Raw genomic sequence first — 20,535 nt, forward strand, 5'->3', positions numbered from 1 at the left:
CAAAATATGAACCTGTTAAGTAGAAAGGTCTGTTTTTTAAAGAAGATGTTTGGTTTTAGGAATAATGTGCTAGAACATAAAAACTAAGAAGTAGGCATGAAATGTAGTTTGTCACATGGAAAGTTAGAAAGAAAAATAATAACTAGAAATCTTTGTATTTGGCGATAGGCTTACCCAATTGTCATTTATCTAAATTACTGAGCAATGATTGAAGCTAGAAGGTAGGAATTCCTTAGATCAAATTGAAAAGTTGTCTAAAGCTACTGATCTGAAAAAAGGACATTATAAAATATTAGAACTCTTCTATATCGTATCTAATATATTTAACTAAGAATAGCCACTAACACTAGCATGTTAATCAAACAAGGAAGAAATATCTGGCCTTTGACAGGACCCAGTATTTGATCAAACATTAAAAGAAGTACATTTTTTACCAAAAGTGTTCTGCTAATGTATGATCTGAAAATACCAGGTTTATAATACATTTTAAACAGGGAACAAACTCTTGTTCAACAGTTATTAATTTGGCCAGTTATCAGTAATCTGAACAAAAAATTTTAGCATTGATACCCTTAAATTTTATATAAGAATAAGCAGAGCATGTATATAGTTTCATAAATATAATGGAGATAAATGATTATAAAGGAAAAGAAAGGAAAAACCATATAAACTTAAACCTGAATTATAGAAGCAGTTTTAAGAGCTCTTGTATAACAGAATGTCACTAAATATTGGCTTAGATATTCGGAACAGTAAACACAGATGTCTTTTTTAAAAAAACTCTCCATGCAAACATGTAAATAATTCTCTCCAAGTTTAACTCTCCACATACATGCATTATATACATTAAAATATATTGGTATTTAAATAGGCAATAAACATTGAACACTGTACTTTTAGTCTTAAATCTTTAGATCTGTCAAAGTGATTATTGTCTAGTCTCAAGTAAAATAAAGTGGGATTACAGAGAAAATCGTGATAATGTAACATTTAATCAGTCCATATAAATGGATAGGTTCAAATTTAAGATGTGGTAAAATATAAATTCCTTAACAACATTTAGATATAATCTGACATGGTACAAAATTAAAGCTGATAAGGTCTGCAAATTATTTTATCATCTGACACAGTCTCAAAGTAATTAAACACTTACAAGATTTTCCTTATGACGTCCATGCTGTTCCAACTAAGAAGAGTTTATACTGGGTTAATTTTTTTTCACTACCTTTGAAAATGAGGAAAAAGAAAAGATACTAGAAATCGTTTCACTGTGTATGCCTGGATTAGCTTTGCTTTGTAACATAACTAATGATTGGAGTTTCCTTCACTCCTCCTACTTCACACATTTTAACTGGCTACTACTTAAGGATCAGTACTAGAGTAGGACAGTCAGTGATAATTAAATCTCTTTAAAAAAAAAAAAGCTTGATCAGAAAAGATGGGGGAAATGATTTTATATGTTTCATAAAACTTCTAAACTGATAATGTCTATAAGGAGTTTTACTGAGTTACAATGATGATGATATAGGAAATGATCCTCTGAAATGTAGAGAAGCTCACATTTCCATGACAGAAAACTCTTATAATGTTTACAAATTCAGACTGATCATATTATTCTCAAGTTCATAGGAAGGAATATGGTTTACATGAAAGGGAACTGCTCCTGCAATTAATTCCAAAAGGGATCAACAGATATTTACTTGGTCAAACTGATAATATACAATATTGCTTCATATTCCTATTTCAAGTCTTTTTTTAAAGCATATCAAGCATCTTGTTGTAAACACTATTCTAATTCTATTCTGAGCAGTATTTTAATATTATTAATAATACTGATAACACCTAAAGATTCTACAAAAAACTAAGCATATATTATATCATTTCCAAATAAAATCAGGAAAATGAGACTAATCTCAAATATATTAAAGAAAGAGTTTGGAGTTTATGCTGGGTTTTTATTTTTAATAAATGGAGAGTGATTTTGATCATTCTTTTGTATACCATTTGAAGCAATAAATATTTGCTCATTATCATATTTCAAGTATGCATTCAATACTTTCAAGACAATGAAAATTAAAGATAAGAGTAATACTGGATTATTTAGAAGATTCTTTTTTTAGGGGTAGAGTGGATGAAATGTTATAACCTTCGCGTTCCATAATTGGGACTCTTTCAGTTTCAGAGTTATTGGTGTTTGTTGTTGTTGTGTAAGTTTTCCAGTGAACGGATATACCAAGAGAATTATGGAAGGCTGGTGTGTAGGTGGGGCAATTATATGTATAACTATAGTTACTTTTTAGAAGAATTTCTACATTCTCAAATCTCTTTAAATGAAAGTGTTAATAAGCTCACTTATGCCTCCAAATTCTAATATTATCATTAAAATAATTTCTTTAATTATCAAAAATTATGTGCCCAAGATTGGTAAAGAAAACATCCCATGATCTTTTCAAGATAGCACAAAAACATAGGCCAATTCAACTGATTCGTCTCAAGTTTTAAAAGTTGCAGAGTGTTTTAAGAATGGATTATACTACTCTTTCAGATAACTGAAATTATGCCATTTATTTCAAGTATAGTCTAGAATCTCATTATTTAAAGTCTGTCAACTACTTAACACCTAACACAAAAACTACTTAATAACAACTTTTACAATGCTGATAAAAGACTAAATGCAATACTTCTAATGCATAACATTTCTGAAAAGAAGCTCCTTAAAAGAGTAAAATATTATACCCTTTTTATAACTGACTATAATTGAAGTAAAGGAAGTGAATGCTGATTTCCAAAATCAACTACAGTAGTCCATCTAAGAAGCACTAAGTAACTTTTTCATTTAAAATTTAAAAGTCTTGTAGCTTTCATGCTAATTAGAATATTACATTCCAAAATTTAGGGAAAGAAAGTAAAAATGTGAATATGCATTTTCATGATCTAGTAAGGGAAAAATAGCTATTAAAACAATTCCTAGGAGGTTACACTATAAGATATTTTAATTATAACAATTAAACTCAATTTTATAAATATATATCATATTTATAAAAGATCTTACTAGATACATTTTAAAAGAATCAGAATTCCTTTCTCTCCACCTTAGAGTGTAGCTTATGATGGTCTTTAACTCATATTAAAGGCATGAAATATGCATGATTACATCATAATACATTTTAACTATTTTTAAAAGGACAAAATACTGATCTATTCAAGGACTTCCTTTGAGCTAATCACTGATAGTTTGACTTATTTAAATCAGTCATGCTAAAGTTAAATTCAGTAAGATAGAAAATGTTCCAGTTAGTTAAAAGAACACTGAAATATTTGATGGTTAAATAAACTGCAGAGTAAAAAAAAAAAAAAACTAACTCATTGGAGGCACTAAGATTTTATCAAACACATAGGATTAATCTTTATTGAATAGAACCATTCACAAATCAAAACTTACTACACTTCAATTCTTTCAAGCAGCGCTAATCAATTACAAACCTTTTCTAGTGCTGCAAAATTCATGTGCTTTTAATTTTATACACTGGTGGTCTAAAATATAGTATTAGGGCTGAGCTAATGTATCACAACTTTTCTTTTTTCAATAAATATCCATCTAGAGGCTTTCTTTAAAAGAGCTGCTCATATGAAAACTGTGGTAATATTTTTATACTGTACCTCTTTGTTGAAGTAAAAGGTTAGGGGTTACCTAAATACCTCAACTGTATATACAAAAAAAGGAAAAGGTAAGTATTCACATGAAAAATCCAATGGGACTGGATTATTTATTTTTGCATTTCCTATGATTAATGATGCACCAGTGCATACTTGAAAACAGAAGTCAAAATAGGGTAACACCTTAAATTCCTTGCCAAACTGTACAAATATGAAGCTTCCGTGCTATACTAACTTATGCAACAGAAACTAAAATTCAGTAAATAACAAAACAATGCAAAGTTTCCTAAAAAACTGGAAGGTTTCATGTGTTTTTAACCCAATAATTAGTCTTAAAGAGCAACATTTACAAAAATAGTCCCTTTGAATAACTATATTATTAGACAAGCTATATTATATGTTAGACATATATAATTCATTTGTCTCACTTTTATTAAAGAGTCACATGTCCAAGGACCCATGTGAACAGCCCAAAAACTTGGTATTTTTTAATGTAAATGTAATCCTCAAGTATTCATTTTGTGTCAGTAACACTATAGTTGTTTAGGCTGTGAATTCCAATAAGTAATTTTAAATGTACTACATTTTCCTCCTATAATAATTAATCTTACAGTTTCTCTTATAGATAGGATATTTCCCCCTTCCCAAAGAAAATAAGCAACTGAATGTACTACAATAAGAAGTGCGATGAGCTATAATATTTAAAAAATATTTCTAATTTAAATGCTTCAGAAGTGTAGGAAAAAACTTAAAATATTAAGCATTTCAAGTTTTATGGAAAACAAAATTCCTATAAAAAAGAAGTTTCATATTGAAAATATATATATCTTGATATATTCCATTGTAATTTGAAAAACAGATTATGGACTTCAATTGGCCTGGGAGGAATTAAAACTTGCTTTATTATGATAGATGCATTACAATATGAAAAATAATGAGGAAATACTATTCCATGTGAATTTCATCAAGCTTAAGGAAGTTGACCACAATTTTTGTCCCTTCAAAAGCAAATACCCACAAAATAAACCATACATACTACCTCATTACCATCTGGTCCTTAAGAGAATCTTATAAGAAAGGGAATAGATTTTTTTTATTAAGTATAGAATATTAGATTTTTTCTTTATACTGTTTAACGAAGAATAAGGAAGTGAAGGATGGAGTGGTGGAAGAAACGTAAGCAGGATATCAAATACCTCAGGTGTTCATTTTCAATGGAAGTGTTAAAACTAAAAATACATTTCCTTTCATAAAAGTGCTCTCTTTTTTACAAATAAATGTTATCACCTAATATATTTGAAGTAGATGCCCACACACATGCATTTTTAAATGAGCTGAAATATAGTTACAACAGTATACCTCACTACTAAATTTTTAAGAAGTTATTTACCTAGCAGTTTCCTATAGTATATGTACTTTTCAATTCTTGTTAACTCATGTAGTCAAGCTCCATCACAAAACCAAATATTTTATATGGTAGTAGCTGCCTCACAAAAAACACACCAATTTATTTTAACAAATCACTTTAACATTTAAAATATACCAAATAAACTTCTAAGCAACATTCTCAGAAGTTTGTGTCTTTTCTATTATTCTGATTTGAAAAATTTTCTAAGTTAAAGTTATTCTCGGGAAAATTATTTAGGATTATGCTAGTTAAAACTTTAAAGGTTATCTTATTTCTAATAGCTATTATCTATAGCTTAAGAGGTTGTATTCATTTAATAGGTAGTTCCAAACTTAACAATAATCTGAAATTTTAGCAAGAGAAATAATCTTTGCCATACAAAATAATTTTCATCTTAAACTCAGTGAAATGAATATTCTTACTGCATTTTTTAAGATAGAATATTAGTATTTCTAAAAGCTAATCTATTAGAACCATTCAACTAATCTTATCAAAATTTACTCACATAAAAAGGAAAAGCTAAAAATTCAAGGGCTTAAGATATATATTTACATTTTCTCCTGAATTTATGTGAACCATGAGTATGCCAAACCATTGTTTACTTATCCTTTGTGGTCAGATACCCAGCATCTAAATCCACTTTGTGGTTTGGTAAAAGAGAAAGACAGAAAAGTTGACAGCCATATAATGCTTTATTGTTTTCCAAGGGGAAAAACCCATCAAAATCACAATAACAATCAACAGTAAAATCAATAAAAGGCACACAACATTTTGTTTTAAAAAGAGATATGAAATGAAATTTTCTCAAATAAATGTAATACTAGTATGCTTATGTTAAAATAAAGCATCTTGCCAAGTATATTCAACTTGAACTTCATCAGTCTAGTTAAAAATTTTTATTATTAATAGCTTTGTGCTTTACTAATAATACCTTATTAATAGTATGTGTTACATAGCATGTGTTCCTATCTGTTAGCTAAGAATAATTTACTAGTAAATTCATGAGTTCTTACAGTTCTTTCACTAAATTATACAAGTTCAGCCTATGAAAATATTGACTAACAGTAGGAACTTAGTAGGAAATATGTTTTTGAACAACTAAAATGATTAAATTCAATTGCACTATCTTCCTCTAAGAAGCAGTAATGATAACAATATATTAAGGAGATCTTAGTTTAAATAAGTTATTGCACCAGATAAGACTATCTAAGGAATTGATGAAAATGATTAAAAATACTAGCCTTAAGTTTAACCTAGTTTGATTCTTAAATATGTTTTCTATTTGTATTCACATTTTATGTATTTCTATACAAAACATCACAGGCTCCAGAGATATATGTTACAAAGAATTTTAAATTTATTTTTATACACTGATGCTGTATGAAAATCTGTCATTTTAACTACTTAAAAATGATTTGTGTTTCCTCTAATCAACTAAAATTTCCTAAATGAATTAAGTCTGTCAAGTATATCTACCTAAAAATGAACACAAATTTAAATAATAATAAATTACATATACATAGTGCTATAAAATTTGTAAAACACTTTATGTATCTCATTTGTCTCGTAATAATATGTTTAATAGGTACAAAAGCATAGAACACAGAATCTCTAAGTCTCAGTTTCTTTGACTATAAAATACAGAAAATGAAATCTATAATATATGTTACACAGGTTTATTGTGAGATTCAATTGAGATAATATATATAAAATTTTAAACTCCTTCATAAATGTCAGTTATTATAAACTCCATTTTATAGTTGAGGAAATAGACTGAAAGAGAATAAATGTCTAGCCCAATGATCACATTGCTAACTAGTGTTTTCAGACTGAGTTCGAATTCAGATCTTTCTGTCTACAGGCGCAGTATGCTAACTATTTTACAACTCAAAAGCTAAAAACATAAACATATGCTAGAGCTGATAAATTCAGCAGTGAATTCATGTTTTAATATTTTTACTGCACTGTACATGATAAGTTCTACAAAGTATCTCAATGTATTATGAAAAAATATAGCTTTTATTTAATTTTGAAGTAATTTGCTCCTAGAAAATGGCCTCTTTGATGCTCTGAACTTAACAAATTCCTTTCATCAATATGAATAAACTATTATAAAAATAGATTTCTATAAAAACTCCTTAAGAATGAGCAAAATATTATGAGGAAAGAGTAAATTTTAGCTTTATTTCATAAGCATGTTTACCTCAATTATAAATCTACTAGTATAACATGTTAACTTTTATCTTGAAAATCTGTTTTCAAAAATTGGTTTTCCTAAAAATGTGATAATTAATATGTCATCCGAATTTTGTTGAATGTCAAATAATACAAATGTCCAGCACTGAAATATTAAATTTAATAAGATTTTTCTATGAGGAAAGACATTAAAACAGCAGTTTCCTAACAATAAAGATGCTTTATTGTTTTGCAAAGGAAAGTAATATAATGAAGCTATTCTTAGATTTCTGAACTCCTCAGAAATAGTTATCAGTATAAAAACAGGGATACAATTTTCTAAGTTGTATATACATACAGACACAGGTATCCCTGTTCATCATATCTTAATCTCACCTTTCTAAACTACTTGTATTATGGCATTACTTACTAATATAACTCTATAAAGATGGCTAGAAGACAGCTTTCCAGTTTTTTAAACTAAGTCCAGTTGTTAAAAAGATTCAGAAAACACAGAGTAATTCTTTTACTAGCATGTTTATTGATAACATCAACCTAATTAAAAGAAATGTCAACATAGCTTGTTAGAGTAAATCAGTAGAGCCCACTGAATTTTTCTGCACACAGTAGGTACTAAACAAGTGCATATTAAGCTATTTTACTTTAGCACTAAGGAAAAGGTAATGTGCTTTCTAGTCACAAAAGCAAAGAGGTAAGACAAAAAAATTACTTATTGCATTCAATATGACTAACATCCTCAAAAAAGAATATTAAAATCACATAATTGCATGATGATTATTATGAACTGAACTGAAGTTTCTCTTTTCATTTTTTCACAAATAATTTTACCTGAACTTTTATACAGTAATCTATGTATAAAGTAACATATTCTTAATTAACATCATTTTAAAATTTTAAAAATAAAAATCTAAGTTTATATATGTTAAAAAGTTCAAATAGATTCTTGCATGCATATGTTTGTAAAAATATCTTGTGAGGAAAAAATTTTATCCTATTTTTTAGCTCATCATTCAAATATGAAAAATATGCTCCAATAAATATGATTTTGTGTATACAATAAAATGTGACATAATGTAAAGTCTTACTTTTTGTTATGGCTCAACAATGAAAATATTATCAAGGCATATAAAGTACTGCATAGTAAGAAGAAGTTTTCTTAATATACCTAACATATATGACTGAGAATGAATTTAATCTCAAAAAAAGGGAATGTGTAACTCACTTTTATAATTTGAAAATATAAACAATAATCACTAGTAGTTATGATCCTTACTTTAAGTTCTAAAATTGTTGCATCTTAAAATTCTGCTTCATACACATCTTAGAAATAAATTCTTTACTTATTACCATGAGCTAGTGTTGACAGTAGTATTTTTTTAAAACGATAATCCTAAAAACAGTTTGGCATTAAAACCATGAAATGCAAAAATACAGGAAAAACACTAAAGTATATCTGAAACCAAATTCATAAAACGGAGCTTCATACTGCAAGAACATTCAGCTACTGCTTCAGTGCAGGGTATATTCTAAGTGCATATAAACACAGATTTTTTTTGCAATAAATCTACAAAAACATACTTTGAAAATTCATGTTGGCTTTTTTAGCTGCCCAAAACAACAAAATAACGATCACTGAATGAATACTGCATTTTCTTATATCCTATAAGATTGAAAGCACTTAACTCCTAACTAAATTTGGCTACTATGGAACATATTTTCTTCTTCAGTTTTTAAAATATCACTTCAAACTTGTATGTATTATTCTTGTCCTGTACATACCTGTTTCTTATCAATTATAGAAGAATCCTCAGCATTCTGGTAGCCAAAAGGAAAAAAAAATCCTTAAATGATTTACCAGAGAACATAAAATATGACATAAAAGACATAATATGGACAAGGATATTTTGAAATTTTCTAGAAGCTGATAAAAATCTGCCTGACTATTTTTAAGTTGATAGCATCTTCTAAAATATCTGTAAGGGAGCAAGCAACGTTTAGTGAGTCCTCTTTGCTGCGCCATGATGATCCGATCCACACTCAAGGGGACCTACAACAAGGGGCTACCTGTTCTAGCCATGCTTGGGAATATGGCCAAATCATTTTTATTGATTTAACCTTTATAGGAATGCTACATATCCTCAGAGCAAAACATTTCTAATGTATTTATAATATGATACACCTCTGAAACGCCATGAAAAAAGGGCTAAAAACAAATACACCCCCTCTACCTCTGGTTGTTTTGTTTTCATTCTGTTTTTAAGAGTACCAACTGACCGAAAACTCAATGATCGTATTTGTGAAAACTCAGGTTAGTCTGAAGGATTGGAACGACTGGAAATAAAAATACATTCAGAAATATGGACATTTAAACTTATTCGAGCTTTAAGAAAAGTGTGACAATGCCCATACTATCAAATTTGAAATATTTTTGAGTTAGATATTAATCATGTAACTTAAAAACACATCACGCTTAAATTTACAGAACTTGCAGCCTTTACCAAACAAACTAATCAGCACTCGTTACATTTAGAGAACTTTACAGAGAAAATTTTGCAGAGCATATCTCTTTAGCTTTCTGCAAGTAGTATATTTCAAATTACTTCAGCAGCTAATGCTGACATTACTTAAATTTGCCAAACAATAATTTACAATATTATGCTTCCTTACATTATGGCTCAATGTTAGTTAATTTGAACCTCACCTCTAAAGAGGTTATACTTTCATTGCAGACTGTTCTCTCAAATATGGCAAACAACTCTTGAGCATTTCCAGATGTATTACTGAAAGAAGGGCAAAAATCAAAAGCAAATCTTCTCACAGGATGCTGAAATTGTTAATAAAAAGTTTAATAGAATAAGACTTACTTATATTTAATACTTAAAGTATGGCTACATAAACTTGAAATAGGAACTCCAGTACTGCCCATTTCAAAGTACGAAAGCTTGTGCCAAATTTCAGGTAATTATGAATAGGTAAAATTACTTTTTCTGTACTGACAGATTATTGGAGACTATTGCAAATGAGAACTGCAATTTTATAGCAAATAAATTAGATCAAAATGACATAATTCATAGTGCTGGGGGGTTTGGAAGTATACCCTATCCTTTTAAAAAAAAGTATATTTTTTTCTTCTGTTTGGTACAAATTTGAGTTCAAATGAAATATCTGGATGTTAATGGTTATCAAATATTTATTAATCACCCAAGTTAGTTAAAAGTTTTACAAAGAAATAGGGCATTTCTCTTTGAGAGCTTATCTAAGTAGACCACTGAGTCAAAAAATATATAGTTAAATATTAAGAGAAAATAGATATATAAAAATCAAATATAAATTAGAAAGTTATACTTTTAAAACTTTGTGCTTTATCTGGCTTGACTTTTTCCTAAGAAAAGGAAAACTAAGCTCTTTTCCACTAAATCAATGAAGAAATGATTAAATTTAAATTAACATTTAAAATTAAGACTATTAGTATAAAATGAGTATTATTACCTTTTACATTTCAATGTGCTTCTTGACTACAACCCAAATCATTTGTAAAAAACACCTATCATTTCCCACTCTTTTGCCAAAATGGCAATAACAACCGACATTTATAATGACGCTTTAAGGTTTACAAAGCCCTCTCCATACAATCACCTTTTAAGGTATGTAGTATAAAGAAACAGACTCAGAAAGGTTTATTAATTTTCCCATGGTCACACAGGAAGTTTCAGTCAATAGTCAAATCCGGGTATTCTGACCATTGCTCTTTCTTGCCTCTACAATATTGAAATTTGATCTTAAAAATATTGAGAACACAGAGACACAGGCATAGATAACCCCAATTCAGGTCCAAAACTAAAATCATCATCTTTTCTTCCCTCTTCCTAATTACTATACTCATACACCCAGGTACCCAAACTCAGTGTTGTCCCAACTACTCCTTCTTTCTCACTACCCATCCCTGCTCTCCTATCCTATCAACTCAGTTTCCAAGGCTTGTTCAGTCTACTTTCAAAATACTCTTAAATACAGGCCGTTCTCTCTGACTCTTCCACAACCTTGGGTGAGGCCTTCATCATCTCTCTCATAACTATATTGTAATAACCTGCTGATTAATCTCCCTGCCACAAGTCTCTCCTTTTTCTCATTATCACATATTGAAAGTGATCTTCCTAAAGCATAGGTCAAAACAAGTCACTCTCTAGCCAGTGAACTCAAATGGTTTTCTATTGCCTCCAGGATCAAATATAAAATCCGATTTGGCCATTAAAGTCCCTTATAATCTGACCCCTTCTTACCTTCTCAGTATTTTTACCCCTTCTTTCCACATACTCTGCAGGGATGCTGATCTCCCATGACTCTTCAACTTTCAACTCCCAATTTTCCCTGGCTATCCCCCATCTCTGTATTTCTCTCCTCCTCCTTCTTCCCCTTTACTTCCTTCTTTCCAAGTATCAGACAAAAAAAACCCACCTTGTAATGAATCCCTTCTCAATACCCTTTAATACTAGTTAGTGCCTTCTCCCAGTTGATTATCTCCAAATTATGCTACTTATAGCTGTTTGTGGATTTTCTATCCCAACCTCATTAGACAATAAGAAAGAGTTCTTTGAAAACAGGATAAGATTTTTTCCTTTTTTTTTTTGTATTCCCAGCTCTTAGTAGGGTATTTAGTACATATTAGATAGTTAAAAGTGCCTGTTAATTTGACTTAAAACTTAAAGCATAGAAAGTAAAGAAATATATTCAGTTTTTAATTTATTGGGTTATTATGTGATCAGATATAGCCAAACTTTCATTTATTCTAGATGGTAAAGAATAAATCAGTTAATTCCCACATTTTTCTCCCTAAACATTTGCAAGAAAAAAATCTTTTAGGGTTTCAACTCCTCTTTCTTTCCTCCCTTGTCCTCTCTTTAATGAACTGTGACATAGCCAAATGAAAAGTATTAGAAAGGAAAAGCAATAGGGATAGATAATTCAACAGGATGAAAAAACACCTGAAAGAAAAGCAGACAACTTTTTAAAGATTTAATATCTACCTTTTAAGAAATATTTACATTATCTGTCGAAAGAAGTTGGCACACCCTGTCTGAATTAACTTGATATACTTCATGCTAAATATTCTGCCTGCTACACAGTAACTACTAAAATTCTTATAAATTAGTATTACATGATAATTTGTGGTTCATTACAAATTATCTTGAGATAAATTCTATATAGCTTCCAAATACAAATGTATTCATAGTTCCATCTGTGCTATCTTTTATTATTATTTTATGCATTGATAAATTTTCACTTGATAAATTTATTAAAATAAATAACTATAAAAAATAATTCCCATTTCTGTCATCTTGTTATCTTCCTTTCCCTCTCCCAATGGCAAATCGTTAATTGCCACAATCCTATGATCATAGCTAGAGCTCTACCAATGCTGAAATGCTAAAAATGATCAGATTCTGGTCTTACTTTTTATATACTAAATACAATCCTTCCCAAAACATGGGGGGGGGGGGTGAGTGTTGAGGTGAGAAGGGATTTAGAACTGGTTGTATGAGCCAGACTCAAAGAGTGATTATTAATAATTTGGTTGGTTGGTTCTTGTCCTTCATTATCAAAGAAGACCAAAATGACATCACTATGTTTGAGACAAAGAATAGTATGCCCGACTATGGCTGATAAGTCCAATTCAAGCTCAGAATGCACTACCATAGGTCGGGTACCAATAGTCCATGTGAACAACTGGGACGGAAACTCTTAACTTAGGTATGTCACATTTCCTTAATTTAATGTTAATGTGGCAGAAGATGTCCACTGAATTACCCCCCCGCATCGATTTGTATGTGGTCCTATGTTGTTTAACATTTCCATCATTGATTTGGATGAGGGAACAGTCAGCTTGTACATCAAATTTACAGGTGGCACAAAATGAGTAGAGACAGCAAACACAAGTGGTTGGCTCAATCCAAAACGACAATGACATGATTCAATCCAATAAGGAAAAATGTAGAGTTTTACCCATGAGAAACCTGATTTTAAAAGTAGTACAAATTGGGGAAGTCATGGTTGGAGAGCATTTGTTCTGAAAATGATTCAGGAATTTTAGTGGATTATAAATCCAACATTAATCAGTAGTGTGATGTGGCAGCTAAAAAGCTACTGCCAGGGCGGCTAGGTGGCATAGTGGATAAAGCACCGGCCTTGGAGTCAGGAGTACCTGGGTTCAAATCGGATCTCAGACACTTAATGATTACCTAGCTGTGTGGCCTTGGGCAAGCCACTTAATCCCATTTGCCTTACAAAAACCTAAAAAAAAAAAAATACTGTCACCTTGGGCTGCACTAAAGAACATAGTTTCCAGTAACAGAAAAGTGACATCCTTAGAAGACTATATGTTTGTCAGGTCTCATCTAAGGTACTTTGTTCAAGGTACTTGAGTCCATATCACATCAATCATTATGAGACATGTCATATCCTTGGTGAAGCATATTTAGCTTGGAGGAGAAAAGACCTAAGGGGAACAGGATAGTTATCCTTAAGGGACCAGACAGACTACCTTCTTTTTAACCCAGAGCATAGAAATAGGAGTAATGAGTTTAAGTTGCAAAGGGGAAAATTTAGACCCAATTTCAAAAATAAATTTCCATTAGTGAAAGCTGTTCAAAATGGGTTGTCTAGAAAGGTGGTAGGCTGCCCCTAGTTGGAGGTCTTCAAGCAGGGTCAGAACAACTATTTGCTAAGTATATTTCAGCAGGGATTACTTTTTGGAATTGCACTAGAGGGCCACTAAGATCCCTTCTAATTCTGAAATTCACCATACTATATATTTTGTAGTATGGTGAATAATAAAGAACCTTTTTAACTTGATCATTGTTAAATAAACAATAAAAACATCTAGAAAAAGATTAAAAGAAATATATGTTAAGAGAAGGGAAGATCCTGTAAGGCTACATTCTATTCCACAACATACCAGGAAAAGGGAAATCTTGGTTAGAAGTAGTATATGGTGCAATGAAAAAATAACAGGAAAGTCAATCTACAGGGTCAATAGGAGAAAAGAAAAGGAATAATTAGTGAACTGTTCCAGGACTAAAAAGACTTCCCTGAAGTCTAAACTTTCAGGTAACCCAAATCTCATAGTTTATCTCGGAAACTTTTCTCCCCATTGAACAACACAGAGACTGATATAAAATAAGTAATTGGAAATGCTTGTTGACTGATTGACTCATTCCACCTAACAGCATCCATCCTGCTACTTATTCCAGTCTCCAATGCAAATCTTCATCCCTGAATACCTGTAACTCCTAGACCTTAATTGTCTCTCCTCTGCCAAAACTCCCTATCACCCTGGCCCTGTTCCAAGCCACTACCAGTGATCTGAGTTGAGGGAGTCTTAATCCTTTCTACCATGTGAGAAGAGGAGTCCTCACCATTATTGTGAAGAGCCCTAAACAGAGGAATATTTCTAGTTCCAAAACTGCATTTTCCCACAAAAACTTGAATATGTGATAAGTCAGTTTTATATATTTTATTAATTCTATATTTCACACACATTTTATGTGAATCAGATTCTTGTGGTTTGATCTACAGTAGTATATACAAGAGAATTACTATGGTAGCATGTGTTCTCAGTACAAAAGAACTTTTAAAACAAGCCATTCAAAAGCTGGGGCTACACATAAATATATTAAATAAGGAAATTCACAGACAGTAAGAAAGCTCTATGTAGATATAATCTAAACATTGCTGTAAACCAGTGAAACTGATTTGTATTTAAAAGAATACACCCACAATTATGTATCCTAAAGAGCATTGTCTCCTTCAGAGCAATTAACTTGAGGAAGCTTTTGTTTGTCGGAGGACCCATATGACTTCATCATGCTTCATCATCTTCAACCAATGGAACTCATCAACTGTTCTGAAATTTACATTCTTAGATAACAGAGAAGGCACCAAGGTTCTAAGTTGCACAAGGAGACACAGTTATTATGTCTCAAAGTAGAACCAGAACCCAAGTCATTCTGATCCCTAAGTCAATTCTCCACCTACAAGGGAATAATCATATGTTCCAGAAATAAAATCACTAGTAGAAATGTTTCCAACTTCTTCATTCCAATAGTTTATAAGTCATGTAAAGAAATTACTTTTTTCTTCATAATTATATCTGATTTTTGTCTAAAACCACCATCAGTTTGATCTCACCTTCTTCATAAGACCTGGATCCAAATTATCTAGCTATTTTTTTAATTCTACTCTTAAAAGATAAGATTTGACACAAGTAAAAATATTATCTGCCTCAAGCTTAGAAGGCAATACCAAATAAGTTAACAAAATGTTTTAATTATTAGTTACACAGTTACATCTTTTTTCATTTTTTTTTTGGATTTTTTTTTTCAAGGCAATGGGGTTAAGTGGCTTGCCCAAGGCCACACAGCTAGGTAATTATTAAGTGTCTGAGGTCGGATTTGAACCCAGGTACTCCTGACTCCAAGGCCAGTGCTCTATCCACTGTGCCACCTAGCCACCCCTACAGTTACATCTTTGAAGAGTACATTTGAATGTGCAACCTCTTATGCTACTTAAAAAAGAAACTAATCTAACTTATTATTTTCTCATATTTTACATTTGTATATTTGTATGTATATATATAACCAAATAAATTCAAATATGAATAGATATTCACTTAAGATGTTAGGGTGCCTATGTATATATTATGTATTTATATTTAAAACTTTAGGTAGATAAATATACTGACAAATATACCCATAACCCAATTAATGAACAACCTTTTCCAAGTGTGGTACAAAGTTTAAGGCTCATTAAAAAAGGCCCTCATCATCTCACAACTATATTGTAATAACCTGTTGATTAGTCTTCCTGCCACTAGTCTCTCCACATTCTAATTGATCACATATTAAAGAGATCTTCCTAAAACATAAGTCTGACCCTATAATGCTCTAGTCAGTAAATTCAAATGGTTCTCCATAGCCTTCACGATCAAATATAAAATCTTATTTGGCTTTTAAAGCCCTTTGTTATCAGGCTCCTTCTTACCTTTTCAGTCTTTTTACCCCTCCCCTACACATACTCTGCAATCCTAGGGATGCTGGTTCTTTTGTTGTTCTTCTCCCATGAAAACAGATGCTTAAAAGGCATCAATATAGTTATGATGTACTAAAAGGCAAGAACCAATAAACTGATTCTTTAGAAAAGGAGTTTTTTGTTATTGTTTTGAAGATAGAAGGGAACTTGCATGTCAGCTATTAAAATCATTTTATTTTATAGATGAGGAAACTAAAAGTCCAGATCATATGGTATGTAATAGAAACAGGATTTGAGCCCAAGTTACAACTCCAAATCTAGTTTTCTTTCTACTCTAGCATGCTCCCTCCCCTACTCACCCACTTACTTCTCTCCCCCAATGTATGCAACAGTCCTCATATAACTAGGATCCATTGAAGTGAACTAAAAAGGTAAAGGGGATCCTATATTTTAAAACATTACATATGCCACCTACCACATATGGTACAGATTGAAGAATGATTTGGAAATTCATTGGTCTAGCCAATCACTAAGTTCACTAATATAATTGTTAATATGGATAAAACTGGAATGAAAACTAGGAAACAGCACCAAAAAAAAAAAAAAAAGGAAACCAGTATAAATGTAGTATAAAGTGGTATATGAAATTCATTTTTTTTAGGTTTTTTTGTAAGGCAAATGGGGTTAAGGGACTTGCCCAAGGCCACAAAGCTAGGTAATTATTAAGTGTCTGAGGCTGAATTTGAACTCAGACCTTCCTGACTCCAGGGCTGGTGCTCCATTCACTGCACCACCCCTAGCTGCCCTTGAAATTCATTTTTTATTAAACAATATTGAATGAGCACTTAATAAGTTAGCAGGCTATGATCAGAGGGCTCAGATTCAAATCACACATATAGTGCTAACTGCTGAAGGGATTTGGTTGAGCAAACCATTAGGTCTCCATCTTCTGAGCTAAAGGTTTGTCTCTTAAGGACACTGGTCTGGATCTCTTTAGAGGTCTTCCCTCTCTATCTGTGATTTCTGATTCTATAGTATGACTCTAAAGTTCAGAATAAAGTGGCAATGCTTTCAGTAACCTTGGAAAAGCTGGGATGGGGTTTAAGTGGAAAGATTCTGTCTTAGTCATTAACATTAGGCTAAAAACATGGTATCATTTTAAAGGTATAGGAAACATTTTCCATACCAATGCTAAAAAGTAGGAACAACAAAGACTTTCTTTATGCCTCAAATTAAGCTTTGAAATAGGAAACCATTTAAGTCATTTATTTTGAACTGATTTTCAAAGGGAGAAAAATGTTTTAGGCATTATTGGATATTTTACAATCACAGTTTCTTACTCTTGACTTTTCCCTCAATTACTAGAGACAAAGTAAATCATAGTAATTGGGTAGGCAAATGTTAAATTTAGGAAACTATCATGCTAAAATGCTATTCTAAGTTTGTTCCAGTTAAAATAGATGAGGAACCTTTACATAAAGCAGCAGGGCAGAGCAGAGAGTGTACTCACATTGGAGTCAGGGATATGTGTTCTATTCTCATCTCTAACACAAGCTGGGTGACTTTAAGCAAATTACTTAATCTCTTATGCCTCAGTTTTCTCATATGTAAAACGGAAATGACAATACCATCTCATTCAGTTTTCAAAAAAGTATTTTGCAAACCATAAAAGATATAAATGAGAACTGCTTTTTAATCAATGATATAGTTGATGTTACCCCAATAAAGAAGTCAGAAAATCATACCTCTATTAGGTCTTCTCATGACCTCAAGAAGACAACTGATACTTTTTTCTTAAGTCACTCAGAAAAGGATATTTTTCATATTTGTTACCAAAACAGTATCCCTTCTCTTACTCTTAAATCCTTATTCCTCATCCTTAAAAGGTAAAATTGTATATGATATCAATATTTTGATATCTACTCATGTGTCAAAACATCACATTGGAAAACTTGGCTATTACAACTGTTCTGCCAGATGTAATACATGTAATACAATGTAATACAATTTAAGGTCTCCAAAGGCATTTGATGAACCTATGTTCAGAGAAAATCAGACAAAATCAAAGTGGCAAATTTTAAGTCACTGGGGTGGCTACTGAACTTTGGTATCATTCTATTCTTTTTGCAACCAGAAGCAAACATACTTTTCCATTCTAGGCAAATATGTTGAAAGAATCAGGACCTGCTAATCTTCTTGTACATTACTAAAATTGCACTGATCACATCCTTTCTCTTTAGCTTTTCTTTATTTAAATTCCATGTTGAATTAGTTATTTCTAATCCCATTTTCTAAGTTTCTCCTAAATGACCAATAGGTTACTATTAATTTCAATCAAATGATAATTCATATAATAGAAAATTCAATTAACTTAAAGAGTCAAAGGATAGGAATTCAAAACTATCACATTCTGCCACGTGTGTGAATCACTTAACCTCTGTTTATCATAGTTTCCTCACATGTAGGAATGAGTTCTCAACCTTTTTTATCTTAAGTACCCTTTTGGTATTCTCATGAATCTCACAGATCCTTATCTCAGAATAAGAATTTTTAAGTACATATGAGTATAAAGAAAACCAATAACAATCATCCCTTCCATTTCTATCTCCACAATCTGGAAAATCTATATAAATATTCTTCCTCCTTTTGTACTAGAGAAGAAGTCTTAATTATCATGATATTAAAAGATAAAATATATTGATATAATACAAATATTTTACACATATTTGATGCATTTCTGAGTTTCTAAATTTTTTCCTGTGTCATTTGTGAAACTTTGTGTGTCATATATGGCTTCTGCAAAACTTACAAAAAAATTTTCATTTAACTTTTTTTATGTTGACCTGTGATAGATCAAAATCAAGATGGGAAAGTCACCATATGGAAGGGATAACTTTATATTCAAAATGACCAGTTCCAAGATTAAGGTTAAGAATCCTAGCTCATATGTAAATAAAGGACACCTCTACCACCACCCAAACAAAAACAATCAAGGCCAGTTGATAAAACCAGTTCAGTCATTTGTACCAAACCAAACTGTTTCTTGTTCTTCTCATTTGGGTTCTTGTGTTGTTTCTATTTATCCAAAAATTTATAATTAATTACTGAATTTTAAAATATTTTTAAAATTTATATTTAGAAATCTTTGCCAGTCTATTCTCAATTATTATTAGAATGAAAATAGTAACTTGCTTCTCTAGCTTACAAAATGTTTTCCTCACAACATAAAATAGGCATTGTAAATAATCTTCCTAGTCTACAGACAAGAAAATGAAGGTACAAGCAGGTTAAACAATTTACCTGTGAACACATGAGCAACATTATATACCCCCAGAATCTCATTCTAATCCACTGTCCTTTTGATATACCACTCTGCAACAACTGTACATATTTTTTTAAAGCAGATCTGTGATTTTCTCTGTTTAGAAAACTTTCTGTGAAGAATTTCTTCTACCAACACAGATGGTGACCTCCTATGCAATTTACAGACTCAGAAAGTTGGTAAAAGTGGGTGAGGAACGTCTGGCCCTCAGGCCCTATATAACATCTGCGAACTCATTTGGTCTGGCAATGCCAAGGCAGGCACAAGACAAGCTATTTTAAGAGAGTGAATTAATTAAATGTTTGACACCAAATATAACAGGCTAATTTTTAAGCTGATAATTTTGTATGGCCCTCAAATGATATTATAAATAGGCAAATGGCCCTTGGTAGAAAAAAAAGTTCTCCACTAAGAGATTCAGAGATATGTCCAAGAAGACATGTTCATTTCATTATGTGTCAAAGGTGAAGTTTGAACTCAAATTTAAGATCAAATTTTGAATTTTTTATCATGAGTTTTTCTGAATTAGACTACTGAAATTTAAGTTCACAAATATCAGATTATTCTTTTGAACTATTTATTATTTTACAATCATACAGTCTGAATTATTTGTGATTAATGCAAACCAGCCTTCTACTACTAAATCAGGATACTATTTGACAAAATACTTCAGGGTTCATATTCTTAAAAATCACAGGTAGCTTTCATGGTCTATCATCATCATTTTATTTTATCAGACTTTATATTTCATCAAAAAATTAATATTATAAGCTAAACTTATCTAAAGAACTCTGGGGGGCAGCTAGGTGGTGCAATGGATAGAGCACTGCCCTTGGAGTCAGGAGTACCTGAGTTCAAATCCAGCCTCAGACACTTAATAATTTACCTAGTTGTGTGACCTTGGCCAAGTCACTTAACCCCATTGCCT

The 20,535-nt window shown here is 31.2% G+C and overlaps 2 protein-coding genes across 6 annotated transcripts in view; one reads left to right on the forward strand and one right to left on the reverse strand.

The window, feature by feature from the left end:
• The window catches only part of SUPT3H (SPT3 homolog, SAGA and STAGA complex component), a 682,254-nt gene that overhangs the window by 625,511 nt on the left and 36,208 nt on the right, over positions 1-20,535 (reverse strand). The window lies entirely within an intron of this gene.
• Positions 1-20,535, forward strand: part of RUNX2 (RUNX family transcription factor 2) — a 459,712-nt gene that overhangs the window by 122 nt on the left and 439,055 nt on the right. The window lies entirely within an intron of this gene.

The sequence above is a fragment of the Macrotis lagotis genome, chromosome 5 (genome assembly GCF_037893015.1).
Source record: "Macrotis lagotis isolate mMagLag1 chromosome 5, bilby.v1.9.chrom.fasta, whole genome shotgun sequence".
NCBI classification, from domain to species: Eukaryota; Metazoa; Chordata; class Mammalia; order Peramelemorphia; family Peramelidae; genus Macrotis; species Macrotis lagotis.